Genomic DNA, 10,837 nt, shown 5'->3' with positions numbered 1-10,837 from the left:
TATATTATTGAACTAAGAAACACTCAATAAATTTGAAATGATTATGACAAAAAAATGAATGAGCAGAAGGGACGACAAAGTAAAAAATGGAGGAAGCTGCAGTGGATTGTGGAAAAAAACTTATTAAAGAAGATTTATAAAGTGAAAACAAGTTGAAGGAATGAAATTTAATAAAAATAGAGGTAGCACTCAAACAAAGGTAGATTTTATGATTTTAGAGTAATAGCATAGATAAAAATTCATTTTTTTTCTTTGAAAAAAAAATTAAAAATTCTTTAAATCTATTTGTACTTAATTCTTGCAATAAAATCTTTTTTAAAAACAAGTAGAGATTATGTACTTTTTTTTGCAAAGAAATTTACAATGGATTAGTGATATATCTATAATGAAATATGTAAATGAAAGAATGGATATAAGAAAGCAAAAACTAGATTTTCAACCTACAAATAAAATGTTAAGAATAGAGCTAAGCTTCTCTTGTTTTGGTAGCAAGCCTTCCAAAACAAGAGAAAAAAATAGATTTTTTTGCAATAAAAAGATCATTTGGTGGCAAGTCTTCCAAAATATGACAACCTTCAAAAAACAAACTCAAACAAGGATTAGAAAGCTTTGATACCATGTTATAAATAATGAAGTTGAAATGAACTAAAATGAAAAACCATAAATTAATCCAAGAGAATTTATAATGAAAATAGTTACCATGCTTTACATAAGCTTTCCAAGATCAACACAATAGAGAAGACAAAGATTTTTAAAGGGGAAAACAAATAAAACCCCTTGTGAATTATATGAATGGGGAAAAAGCCTAAAAATAATGAGAGGGAGAGAGAATGAGATAAAGTGGAGCCAAAAGCTCATTATAGGAACTACATAGTGATTATGTGTTATTAGAATAAGAGAGAAGCATCTCTTATAAAGAGATGAGAAGAGGAGTTATTTTGTAACTCCCATGTGAATGATTGCCACATTCATAAGTGTGTGCATAACAAGTGTCATAATCCTCTTAAAGAGGAATAACTATTTTCCTTATAAAAGGAATTACAAAAAATATTTGTCCTCACACATGGACAATAGGACAAGTAAGTGACATTTCCTCACATGTGGACTAGAGGAAAAATAACATAAGGGATACTTTTTTTTATCCCATTTAATAAATAAATACAACCAAGGAAAGATTACTAATTCTAATAGGAACATCTATTGGAAATGTAGATGGAGTAACTAAGGGGGTGTGAATTAGTTAGCACAAAAATATTCCCATAGATCCCTTAGATGTCTAATAAAACTACTTTTTGTTATCACTCGGTAAACATACAGAAAAATATTGTAGCTCGGTAAGTGAAGTGTATGTTTAACTTTTAACTAAACTTAAACATTCACAGTGATTAACTTGCAAGCATAAAGGAAATAACATGAACACATGGGACACCAAGATTTAATGTGGAAACCCAATATGGAAAAACCACCAAGTAACTAGCTATTGATTTTCACTCTTCTGAAGTGAGCCCTGTTAGGAGCCAACCTGGTTAAAGGTTACAAAACACACTATTAGGTGTGACCTTGTTAGAGGATTTAATCACCCTATTAGGAGTGGCTTTTCAAGAGCTCTTAAAACATTTCAATGGAATTATCATGTTGTTAGAGGATTTACAACTGGCTATTAAACCAACTCTATTAAGAGATTTGGAATCACTGCTATAATGTTAAGAAAGTAACAATGAATGACCTGAATTAGATGCAATTGAATTTCTGATTATAAATATCTTCTCTACTTCACACTAGATCCTTCTTTATTGAATATAACTTTGCTACTCCTCAAGGATATCTAACCATCCTTCAAGTTTGCACACACTTTCCTTCTCAAACAATCAATACACTTGCATACTCACTCATACTTTAGAAACTCAACTTGACCTTTCATATATACCATCCAGATTATCAAGTTAGCTCATTTACATCTTATAATGACCAATAATCATTACCTTAGTCGGCTAGAAACAATACTTGAATTAATTAAACTTCATAACCCAAAATCAACAAAGTCCTTCATTGGCCGACCCTACTCGATAAACATTGATCCTGAAATGATTTCTTGTGTTGACCAATAGATACTTGGTTAACATTGTGAACTTGCAAAATCCTTTAGCAATCAAGTGAACTTGATAGATACTAATTCTGACCAAAATTTTCTTTTGTTAACCATGAGAGCTTAGTTAACACTACTTTCTACTATAATCTCCTTCAATACCCAAGTGAGCCTGGTAGACATTGTCTTCACAGAGTAATCTTTAGGAATGCTAGGTAGACAAGAGAAACTGTCTTACTAACCAAGTGAGCTTGATAAGCACTATCTAATAGCTGATATTAAATTTGTGTAGCATCAAAGATAACACATAATTAGACAATTGTATCCAACAATCTCCCTCTTTGGCTTTGATGGCAGCACAACATGTCATAGCACAATGAAATTTGAAAACAAGATTTTCTCTGATAGAAACTTTCTCCCTCTTAGATCGTATACCACAAAATTCTCTTATGTAGTAATCTCCCTCTATGAAGGAATTGCATAGCTTCTTCCTCAAACAAATGACAGTAAAATCTTCATCTTTGACAGCACATGCCAAAGACAACACATACCAAATGAGTATCAATGTACCTTGAGTACTGATTCATATGCAATGTTCTCTTGATTATGCTGCATCAATTAATAGATCTTCAACTTGGTTCATGTTGATGCATCACTAAAACTTTATTTTAGTGAGCTTCAAATAGGGGAATGACCCCTAACTTACCTCTTAGATACAAAATGCATCCTTAGGTAATGGCTTGGTAAATATGTCTGCAAACTATTCTCTTGTATGGACATATTCCAATCTAATCTCTTTGTCCTGAACCAATTCTCTGAAAAAATGATATTTTATGGCAATATACTTGGTTTCGGAATACATCACTAGATTCTTAGATATGTTAATTGCACTTGTATTATCACAAAACATGACAATTGGTTCTTTGATCTCCACCTTTATGCCTTCCAACACCTTTTTAAACCAAACAATATTAGAACAATTCACTACTGTTGCATCATAGTCTACCTTTACTATAGATTGGGATGTGCAATTTTTCTTTTTATTTGTCCAAGATACCAATCTTTTGCCAAGAAAGAATTCTCCTCCACTTATACTCTTTCTGTCATCTAGATTTTTAGCCTAGTCAGCATCAGTAAACACTTTTAGGTCTAGATTTCCTCCAAGTTTATACCATATACCATAGTCTTTAGTACCTTTTAGGTATCTCAAGATTCTTTTGATTTCCATCATATGATTTTCTCTGAATTTAGCTAAGAATCTTGCTACTATACTAACTGTAAGAGCAATGTCAGGTCTTGTATGAACCACATAATGTAACTTTTCAACATTTATCTATACAAAGTTTGATCTACCTCTTTTGAATCATCATCTTTGGTAAGCTTTAATCCAGTACACATGGGGGTTCCAACTGGTTTACAATCTTCCATACCAAACTTCTTGAGTATCTCCTTATTATACTTAGACTGATTAATGTAGATACCATTCTTGTTCTGCTATATCTACAAGCCAACAAAGAATTCAATCTCACCAAACATAGACATTTCAAACTCTTTATTCATTTTCTCTAAAAATTCTTTACATAGATCATCATTCCCTATAAATAAAGTATCATCCACAAATATTTTTGCCAATACAATCTTGTTATCTAGTCCTTCCTTGATGTACAAACTATTGTTATCATTTGTTCTCTAGAAACCAATCTGTATAAGGTAGTTATGCAATCTTTTATACCATGCTCTAGGGGCTTGTTTCAGATGATACAATTCTTTGCGTAATTTGCAGACCATGTCCCTTCTGTCTAGATCAACAAAACATTTTGGTTGTTCAATGTAGACTTCTTCATCAAGAATACCATTGAGAAATGTAGATTTAACATCCATCTAATATACCTTAAATCCTTTATGTGCTACATATGCAAGTAAGGTCCTGACACCTTCCAATCTTGCAATAGGATAAAAAGTCTCACCATAATCAATGCCTTCTTCTTGAGAGTAGCCTTTACATACCAATCTAGCTTTGTTTCTTGATACCTTACCATCTTCATTCAACTTATTCCTAAATACTCATTTTGTTCCAATCACATTTTTATCTTTAAGCCTAGATACAAGAGTCTTGGTTTTGTTCTTCTCTATTTTCTCTATTTCTTCATTCATAGCCTCAATCCAACTTTCATTTTTCAATGCATCTTTAACATTTTTAGGTTCAAAATCAGCAAGCAAACATGTACCTTTTAGCTTACTTCTTGTCATGGTACCTTCTAATTTATCTCCAATAATCTAATCTAGTGCATGATGCCTCATAACATACTTGGCCAATACAGGTTCTTTACCTTTTGACTGAATTCCACTATCTTCATTTTGAATTTCAACTTCTAGCTCTAGTTGTTTTGTCTATGGCTTGGGTCCTTTAGACTCAGTAGGCATTGGCTCGGTAGCTTTAGACTGTGACTCAATTTGAACTTCTTGCAACTCAGTGACTAAGAAAGACTCGGGAGTTGAAGTATCCTTATTGACAGATGTATCTGGAAATATATCAGGCTCTATGTAAGAAAATCTCCTATAGTCTTATGGTTCCTTTTTGCTTTCTTCTTCAATTCTTTCTGCAAACTCATCAATCCTCACATGTGCACTTTCTATGATTTTATGAGTAGATAAATTCAAACATCTATATGCCTTACTTTTGCAAGAATATCCTAAGAATATACCTTCCTCACCTTTCACATCAAATTTGCCTTTTCTAGATTCTTTTAGGATATAACATTTACTTCCAAATACTTTCAGGTAACTTACATTAGGTTTGTAGTCATACCATACTCATAGGGAGTTTTAAATTAGTCCTTCTTCAACTATACTTAGTTTAAGGTATGAACTGTAGTGTTGATAGCTTCCTTCCAATATTTGATAGCATCTTCTTAATCATCAAAGTTCTTGCACAATCCATGATACATCTATTTTTCCTTTCAGCTATTCCATTCTGCTCGGGAGTTCCAAGGGTTGATACCTGTCTTTTGATTCCTCTTTCAATGCAAAAGTTATTGAATTCATTGGAGATGAATTCACCACCTCTATCTGATCTTAAGTATTTCAATCTTTTCCCTATTTCTTTCTCTACTCTTTCCAAATATCATTTGAATTTCTCAAATGCTTTTGACTTTTCTCTAAGATACATAACAGTCATCATTCTGGAATAGTCATCAACAAAAAGAATAAAGAATTTTTCTCTAAGATACATAACAGTCATCATTCTTGCTATTCCAATAGGTCCACACAAGTTAGTATGCACAATTTCCAAGATATCTTCAAATTGATAGGTTTTTCTCTTAAAACTAGTCTTTCCCATTTTGCCAATTTGACAATTCTTACATTAGCCAACATCAAGTTTCTTCAAACTAGGAATGCCTCTTACTTTCCTAAATTTTCTTATTTTCACCATGTTATCAAAATTTACATGACATAACCTTATGTGCCATAACCAACTTTCTTCAACTTGAGCAATAAAACATGAGCAATCACCAAGATCAAGATAAAACAAGTTACCTTTTGTTTGTTTGCCTAATCCAATTAGTTTTCCTTTGTCATCCAACAATCTTGTCTTGACATGCATGATTTCCACCTTAAATCTAGTGTTGATTAGTTGTGCCACACTCACTAGATTATGTTTTAGTCCTTCAACCCAATAGGTATTGTCACATACAAGTTCCTTGTTTAATGAGATTCAGCCTCTCCCTTTTATGCAACAAGGTTCATTATTTCCAAACCTTATAGTACCACCATCATAGTCTTCAAAGTGTTCAAACTTTGTTTTACCACCAGTTATATGATGTGAACATCCACTATCTATGATCCATTTATCACTTTTTCTCACATGAGAGATAAGTGCCATCTTATCTTCTTCATCATTAGATTCATCTTTCACAGCAATGTAAACTCTTTCATCTTCACTATTATCATAATCTTTAGTCATAAAACAAGTTTTCTTACCTTTTTCCTTGAATGATTTATGACCTTTGAAATCTTTCTTACCATTGCACTTGTGACTCTTCTTTTCATCCTTTTCTTTGTTTGGGCACCTAGCAGCAATACGACCAACCTCTTCACATGAAAAATAGATTAAAGGAACTTAACCTTTGTATTTTCCTCTACCTCTAGAATATTTCCTTGCAAGTAGAGTTTCAACAACTTCAAGGTCACTATCATAACTTTCCTTTGATTCTTCTTTACTTTCTGACTAAATGTCCTTTATTTTCTTGCCTTTCTCCTTAAGTGAAAGCTTGGCCTCAAATGCAAATTCAATATTCTTGGAAGCTGGAACATAATTGTCATAATTATCTAGCTCAAAGGCTATCAATCTTCCCACTAAGCTATCCAAAGTTATCTTATGATTTGTCTCACATCTTCTTTCTTAAATAGTAGATACTCTAATTGCATAGATAGGGAGCAATGTGTTGAGAAATTTACTTACAATAGTTTCTTCCTTGATTTCTCCTCCAGATGCTTTGATTGCACTGATACTGGCTTTGATTCTTTCCACATATTTGGAAACATTTTCATCTTCTCTCATTCTCATATGATCAAACCATCCTCTAAGGCTTTCAGCTTTGGCTCTCCTCACATTGTCATCACCACCATAGATATCCTTTAGCTTGTTCCACATTTCAAAAGTAGTTTTCCTATCCTTGATATCATCATATTCCTCATAGCTAAGAGCAGATGCAATATCTATCATCATGGGGTTATGGTTCTTTTTCTTAGCAATATCTCCAATAGATAATGTGCCACTAGGAGTTGTATATTCTTCATCAAGATATTTGCATCTTGAATCACCAATGGAAGCCAAATGAAGTCTCATGAGTCCTTGCCATGCTGAAAAGATTTCTCTGTTAAGCTTTGGAATTTCTCTTTTGTAAGACATCCTGATCTTTAGCTTAGGTCCTTGAAACCTTTCTTGCAATCATCAAAAGATCTAATACCAATTGTTGGAAATGTATATGGATTAACTAGGGGGTGAATTAGTTAGCACAAAAACATTCCCACAAATCCCTTAGATGTCTAATAAAACTACTTTCTGCTATCACTTGGTAAACATATAGAAAAATGTTGTAACTCAGTAAGTGCAATGTGTGTTTAACTTTTAACTAAACTTAAACATTCACAATGATTAACTTGCAAGCATAAAATAAATAACATGAAAACATGGGACACCAAGATTTAACATGGAAACCCAATATGGGAAAAACCATTGAGTAAATAGCTACTGATTTTCACTCTTTTGAAGTGAGCCTTGTTAGGAGCCAACCTGGTTAAAGGTTACAAAACACACTATTAGGTGTGACCTTATTAGAGGATTTAATCACCCTATTAGGAGTGGCCTTGCAAGAGGTCTTAAAACAATTCAATGGAATTGTCACTTTGTTAGAGGATTTACAACTGGCTATTAAACCAACTCTGTTAAGAGATTTTGGAATCACTGCTACAATGGTAAGAAAGTAACAATGAATGACTTGAATGAGATGAAACTGAATTGTTGATTATAGATCTCTGATCTGCTTCACACTAGATCCTTCTTGATCAAATATAAATTTGTTGCTCCTCAAGGATATCTGACCATCCTTCAAGTTCACTCAGACTTTCCTTCTCAAACAATCAATACACTTGCATACTCGCTCATACTTTAGAAACTCAACTTGACCTTTCATATATACCATCCAGATTATCAAGTTGACTCATTTACATCTTATAATGACCAATAATCATTACCTTAGTTGGCTAGAAATAATACTTGAATTAATTAAATGTCATAACCTAAAATCAACAAAATCCTTCATTGGCCAACCCTACTCAATAAACACTAATCCTGAAATGATTTCCTATGTTGACCAATAGATACTTGGTTAACATTGTGAACTTGCAAAATCCTTTGGCAACTGAGTGAACTCAATAGACACTAATTCTAACCAACTTTTTCTTTTGTTAACCATGAGAGCTTGGTTAACACTGCTTTCTACTATAATCTCCTTTGACGCTCGAGTGAGCTCGATAGACACTGTCTTCACAGAGTAATCTCCAAGAATGCTCGGTAGATGAAAAATTGTCTTACTAACCAAGTGAGCTTGGTAAGCACTATCTGATAGCTGATATGGTAGTTTTGTAACATCAAAGACAACACACAATTAGACAATTGTATCCAACAACATCATTGATAAGAAAGTTAGGAAACATACAATGTAATAATTGTGAAAAATGAGGACATATGGCAAGAGAGTATTGGTATGCAAATGCGAACATAAATGAATGATCAACTGGTATACCATGTGTTGTCTATCATAAATATGGGCATACATCACAAACCTATACATACCAACAACCTATGAATGAGAACTACATGAGTACTAAAACACTAAAGAATAATGTCAAACAAGTATGGATCAAGAAGGAAGACAAAAGTGTAATAGACAATAAATTACCAAATTCAAGTGAAGAGAGAACATGTTAAAATTAAGATGATAGGAGTACTTAGGGATAGTTAATAATAGTAAAATTCTATTACATCCTTGATAAGGTAAAGAAGCATGATGAGTAAGAAGTACAACATGACTAGTAAGAAAAGGTAAACTCTACTAGTTTAAAGACAATCAAAGAAAAGTTATTGTTGTAAATGCATTAATTACATAGTTAACCATTTTCTTACTTTTTGGATTATATGTACATGCAAAGCGTAATTAATTCTACATCTTGATTTCTAAAAGTTAGTGCATGTAAACAAAATCAAACTCTAAAGTGATTAAGCATTAAAAGATAATAATTGAATAGAGTTATTCATCCCCTACTAGTTGTAGTAGGAAAATACTTTTTTTTTTATACACTTAGCAAAAAAATTTGAGGAAATGGTAGCTATGGTGAAGACTCCTTTTGTTGTGAGCGTCAATAAAAGACCAAAACTAGAATGTAAAATTTATTGAGTAGATTCAAGCATGCAACATAATGCTAGAACTCTGTCATCTCTAACATTGAGGATAATATTGACTGAGGATATCACTACTTTCATTCATAATAAGATTGTGGTATTCGGTAATGCATGAATTGAAGAAATGTACAAGAAGGTAATGTGTATAGACAAAGAATTGAAAGATGAATACAAGCACATGGAAGCTCAAGGTCTTACACATTTGGTGCACATGCCAAAAAATTTTTTTTATGAATGGATTAGATTTTTACTGAGTCAAGTACATGATAGAGCACTTTAGCTAGATATGGAAGTGTTCGAGATATAAGGTAGGCTAGGTTACTGAGAGGGGAGGTGTGAACCAAGAACCAATAAAACTTTAATTCACTTCACCAATTAATCCTTCATATATTATTCTAATCTAATTGCATGTATTAAATAATGAAAGCAATAAAACATTCATAACACTTTGACACAAGATATGGTGACCCAGAAACCTTCCAAATAGAAAGTAAAACTAGGGTGGGGATGATACTCACAAGCTTTAGTATTGTAGTATAAAGTTAACATGTTAAGGCTTACAATTGACCACTTTTGGTGATTTTCCCTATTAGGAGCAATAAGGATTGTTAGGTCCACCTTGTTAAAGTAATTAAAAACATACAGTGAAGTATGCACTCGGTTGGGAGATTTGGAAAAAGACTATTAAGTCCACCCAGTTAAAGGATTTAACTAATACACCTGTTAGAATGAATCAGTGGCTAATCTCTAATCTACAACTTTGATTTTTTGAATGAGATTCCTTAAATTGTAATGATCACCTTGTTGTGATAGATAAATCTCTATTGTCCCTTATACTACTTGTAGCCTTCTTCAACTTGCACACATACACTTCATATTACCTCTCATTAACACACTTAGATATGATACAATGAGTTACATTTATATCAATCCAAATAATTATCTATTGGAGTTGGCTACAATACCAAATTCATCATAATTCACAAAGTCAACCCAACTATTGTAACTTGGGTCCTAAAGTCAACTCAATAATGTTCTAACACTCGAAAAACACTGTCAATGCTCAACAAACTCTGGCACTCAGTTGAAGTTGAAGCTCAGTCCAAACTAACCACTTTGAGTAACATGAACTCAGTTAGCACTGTGTGACTTGATGAATACTGAGAAACTCGGTAGATGTTGAGTCACTTGATTGACACTGCATGACTCAGTCAACACTAGATTCACTTTATTAACATTGTGAGCTCAGTAAACACTATAGAACTTGGTTAACACTATAGAGCTCGATTAACACTAAGATCTTCATCACTTCTACTGAATAGCTTGGTAGACTCTACTAGGCTTAGGTAATACTATAAAATGTCTCAACTACTTGGTAGACATTGTGAAGCTCGGCATGAACTACACTCTAACCATTTAGCTTGGTAGCAACTAAAACACTTGGTTAACATTGTTGGATGAATGATAAGCTTGGTAGAAACTATAGAGCTTAGTAGCAATGTAACCAGCTAACTAAGTGTTAAGTCATTAATAAACAAATTGACCTTAATGTCAATAGGAAGAACCAGTAAATATTACAAGGGAAATTATCAACAAAGTCACTGGCCTATCGGCACAAGAAAATGAATGTCCTCTGAGATTTACTAATATGAACAAGTTGATATAGATAACTAAAAGTACATCAAATAAAAGAGCCATGGTGATAGATAAGGTGAAACATGAAGGAACAAGATTTTTTGCAATGATAATTAGATACAAAGTATATCACTCAATTCACCCTAACAGTG

This window comes from Cupressus sempervirens, chromosome 3 (genome assembly GCF_028749045.1).
Source record: "Cupressus sempervirens isolate cs-2001-9-10 chromosome 3, ASM2874904v1, whole genome shotgun sequence".
In the NCBI taxonomy this organism is placed as follows: domain Eukaryota; kingdom Viridiplantae; phylum Streptophyta; class Pinopsida; order Cupressales; family Cupressaceae; genus Cupressus; species Cupressus sempervirens.
This window is presented reverse-complemented; position numbering follows the sequence as displayed.